The sequence below is a fragment of the Bidens hawaiensis genome, unplaced genomic scaffold (genome assembly GCF_021521415.1).
Source record: "Bidens hawaiensis isolate Kalapana, Puna unplaced genomic scaffold, B.hawaiensis_p1.1 tig00034181_1, whole genome shotgun sequence".
Taxonomy (NCBI): domain Eukaryota; kingdom Viridiplantae; phylum Streptophyta; class Magnoliopsida; order Asterales; family Asteraceae; genus Bidens; species Bidens hawaiensis.
The window spans coordinates 122,842-127,761 of NW_027505309.1; the positions used below are offsets into that span (position 1 = coordinate 122,842).

Here is a 4,920-nt window from a genome sequence, read left to right on the forward strand (position 1 = left end):
TCCGCACGAGGTCTAGGAGTGCGGAATCCTCCTAGACTCGTTTATTGGTGTAAAGACGAAGAACACAAACACGTACACGAACAAATACACGAACAAATACAAGAACGGGATAATCAAATCTGCAGATTCTTATATAATAATCAAAACACGTTACATACCGTAACCAAACAGAAAACACAACTGACCCGAGGTGAGCTCTACCTCGGGTCGTCTCACACGACTCTCCTTGTCTCTTACTCTCTCTAAACAAACAAACTGCTCAAAACACACACTAATTTCTGGATTGCTAAACCTAAACAAGACACACGTATATATATATAAAACATTCTCGGGCCTGGGCTTCAGTAGGCGAAGTTGTTATAACTTCGCCTATGGCGAAGTTATTCTAACTTCGTACTTCGTTTCCGCTGATCAGAATTGCATAGCGACGGTCACAAAATGCACCAACATAGATTCAAAAAGGTTCTCACATGATCTTGATCCTATATATATAGGGTAAGGATCCTAAGAGAACCCTTTGCAAATTGCGAACCATTTTGAACCACTAAAAACACCTTTAAAAAAATATTTAAAAAAAATCATAAAACAAAAAATAATAAAAATTTTAAAAAAGTAAAAAAACCAAAATTTTTATACTTCATTCCGGTTTCATTAAAAAAATAAAAAAAATACAAAAAATAAAATAAAAAAAACGTCGTATTATACACATATGTATAATTTTATATAATATTTGGTTACGTAATATACACATATATACAGTATCATTTATCTTAAATTATAAACATGTGTACAAAAAAAACACGTAAATATACATATATGTATATATAATACATATGTGTATATAATTTAGCTAAACCGAGTTTTTTTTATTTTATGAAACCGGGATGATAAAATAAGAATTTTGGTTTTTACACTTTTTTGATTTTTGTGTTTTTTTTATTTTTTGGTTTTTTGTGGTCCAAAATGGTTCTCATAGTTCTCAATTTCAAAAAGGTTCTCACATGATCTTGATCCTATATATATATATATCACATTTTAATATAATAATAAAAGAAAAGAAAGAAAGAGCGACAAATATTTCTCCCCCCCCCCTCTCACACAAAAAAACGCCCCTTTGTAGTGTTAGGGATTCGGGTATTGCAAAACACACACAAACACAAATAATCTGCAAGAGAAAAAAATAAACGAAGATGAACACGCGAGATTTACGTGGTTCGGTCGGCTGACGTACGTCCACGGGCTGAAATCAGAATACTTTTTTTATTACTATCTGCTTCACTCGTAATGAGGAATTACAAGTACAAGGCTAAGTATAAATAAATACAAGATCAGGGTTTACAACTTAATCCCCAAGAAAGTAATAATGAGCCATAATTAAATAATATGGGTCAGGTCTGCCGCTACTCTTCATTTAATTAATCTGCCACAAAGATTTCTTTTACCCGGGCCCAATTAAGCCTCCACAAACCCAACATGTAGCCCAGGTGCGGTGTTCACCAAAGAATTCGCCTCTTCTCGCCCCTCAAATTAACCATCAAATTATGCATTTTTAATAATTCATCCAACGACTTAAAAGTCAAAACATGAAAGTGAACCGAAAGAGGGGTTGAAGACCTGCTGAGGAAGTGAGGATAAGGAATGGGTGGATGAATCTGGCTTCAACTTGCATGCCATGTAAGTGTAACCCACTATATATAGCACGCACTAAGAAAAAAAAGGCGATCCTTTGTGATATTGAGTTTATTTCCAGAAAATGAATTCAAAGCAACCCATAATATCCTTTTCATCGTTCTCTGCTGATCATTTCCTGTTTTCTGTTCTAGTTATATTTCTAACTTCCACGACCATTTCAGCTTCCTATGGGGGCGGAAATGAGACCGATTATCAAGCTTTGTTCAAGATCAAGTCGATGATCACTCGAGATCCATATGGAGTTCTAACCTCATGGAACGAGTCCCTTCATTTTTGTGATTGGGCTGGTGTTACATGTGGGAAGCGTCACAAAAGAGTGACTTATTTAGTACTAAGGCCGCAAGGTCTAGAAGGCGTGTTGTCTCCTCATGTAGGGAACTTGAGCTTCCTTCGCGCTCTTTCTATCTCCAACAATAGCCTTCAAGGGACCATTCCTCATGAAATCGGTCGTCTTTCCGGCCAGGCTACGTTTGCTTTATCTGCACGACAACAAATTCAACGGGGTCATTACCGCTAACATATCCGGTTGTTCTAACCTTGAAACCCTTGAACTGTCCAACAACAAGCTAGTTGGAAGCATACCAAAAGAGATTAGTTTCCTCTCTAAAGTTACTATTGTAGCCCTTGGTGACAATAAGTTAACAGGTGGAATCCCACGTTTCTTCGGGAATATTACATCAATGGAAGCGCTCTCTCTTAACAGAAATCCAATTGGTGGGAGCATTCCGGACACCTTTGGCCGTTGCAAAAGGTTAAAAGAAATTTACATTGGCGGTTGTAATTTATCTGGAACCATTCCTCAACCCCTTTTCAACCTTTCACTCCTATATAGAGCTGGCTTCGCTGGGAATAAACTAGTGGGCAGTCTTCCTACCACCATGGGTGCAATGCTCCCTCATCTCGTCGCCATTCAACTTTATGGTAACCTACTAACCGGACCTCTTCCGTCATCCTTATCTAATTGTTCAAGATTACAAGTTATTGACGCGAGTGAAAACAAGTTAAGTGGGAAGTTGACAATCAACTTCGCTAAGCTAAGAGATATTAATTTAATAGCCTTAGGTGGTAACAACGTTGAAAGTAATGAAGCCGATGAAATGAAGTTTCTTGATTCCATGAAAAATTGCACCAACTTAGATAGATTTGATTGTTATGATTGCAAATTCCAAGGAGTGCTCCCTGAATCAGTCGGTAATCTTTCTCATAAACTCCGTTTACTAAATGTAGGAGGAAATGAATTACATGGAAACCTCCCTAGATCAATTGGTCAACTGGTTGGCTTAGCAAGTTTACAATTAGGAGGTAACCAATTCACAGGAATCATCCCCTCAACATTTGGTAACCTTCAAAAACTAGAAGGTGCTTATTTTGATGAAAACCAACTTTCGGGGCAAATTCCTGACGCCATGGGGAACTTATCATCGGTGACCATACTTTCTCTAACTTCAAACCTTTTAGAAGGGGCTATTCCGTCAAGCCTAGGAAATTGTCACACGCTATTAGAGTTGTACCTTGATGATAATAATAAACTTGAAGGAAAAATACCGATACAAGTCTTTCAACTTTCATCTCTATCCATCAAATTGGATCTTTCTCAAAACCGCCTTTCTGGTCCACTACCAACTGAGGTTCAAGACCTCAAGATGTTGAGTGATCTAGATCTATCTAATAGCAATTTATCAGGTGTTGTTCCTAGCAGCCTTGGTGATTGTACTAGCCTTACCAGGTTGTCTCTAAAAGGCAACTCTTTCCAAGGTGTAATACCTCCATCATTAAGTTCTTTGAAAGGATTGGTAGAACTCGATATCTCTCATAATAATTTTTCAGGACAAGTTCCTAAATTCTTAGGAAGATTGCAATATTTGAACCTTTCATATAATGATTTTGAAGGTGAAGTACCAATGTTAGGAGTTTTCGCCAATGCAAGTGCATTTTCTATCTTAGGGAATGATAGGCTTTGTGGAGGCTTTGTTCAACTTGGGTTACCCAGATGCAAGAAAACAAAGAAACATAGAAAAATGTTTCCTCTTTTTGCAATATTCATTTTGATTTCAACCACACTTTCCACAATAACTTTGTCTAGCATATATTGTGTGGTGTAAGAAAAAAAGAAAAAACGAGCAACCTCAATCGTCCACGAGCAAACGATTTATGAAGGTTTCGTACAATCAACTTTTCAAGGCTACTAATGGGTTCTCCGAAGACAATTTGATTGGAAAAGGTGGGTTTAGTTCCGATTATAAAGGAATCCTTAATGAAAATGATGATAGATTTGTTGCAATCAAAGTTCTAAATCTTCAAAATCGAGGAGCTCAAAGAAGCTTTAAGAGAGAGTGTGAGGCATGGCAAAACATTAGACATCGGAATCTGTTGAAGATACTAACTTCATGTTCAAGTGTTGACTTCCAAGGAAATGATTTCAAAGCTTTGGTATACGAGTTCATGCCTAATGGGAGTTTACGTGATTGGTTGCATGCAAGTAAAAGTACTTCACTTGAAATTCTTCAAAGAATAAATATTCTTATGGATGTAGCATCTGCACTAGATTACATTCACAATCACTGCGTACCATCAATTGTCCATGGTGACGTAAGCCTAGCAACATTTTACTTGATGATGATATGGTGGCTCATGTTGGAGACTTTGGTTTAGCTCGCTTTATTGGAACTTCATACCAAAGCAGCTCCACTGGGATTAGAGGAACAATTGGTTATGCTGCTCCAGGTAATGCATTCATTTATTCACACATTCATATTTAGTTGCTATATACTTTCTTTATTGTGAGACTATGTGTAATGGTTTAACTAAAAAGTGAAAAAAATGATTGTCACATCCTTATCATGTAGGCATGAGGGTTCTCACTAACTTTTCTTTTAAAAAAACATTTAATGGGTTAACTAAAAACATAAATGTAGGTCCCCCCGGGGGCGTCGCCGATCGATACGAGATCCGCACGAGATCTAGTAGTGCGGAATCCTCCTAGGCTCGTTTATTGGTGTAAAGATGAAGAACACAAACACGTACACGAACAAATACGAACAAATACAAGAACGGGATAAACAAATCTGCAGATTCTTATATAATAATCAAACAAACACGTTACATACCGTAACCAAACAGAAAACACGACTGACCCGAGGTGAGCTCTACCTCGGGTCGTCTCACACGACTCTCCTTGTCTCTTACTTTCTCTAAACAAACAAACTACTCAAAACACACACTAATTTC

General features: G+C 37.3%; 1 pseudogene; it reads left to right on the forward strand.

The window, feature by feature from the left end:
* The first annotated feature begins 1,257 nt into the window (after positions 1-1,257).
* LOC143612269 (uncharacterized) lies at positions 1,258-4,451 on the forward strand (annotated as a pseudogene).
* Positions 4,452-4,920: the final 469 nt, after the last annotated feature.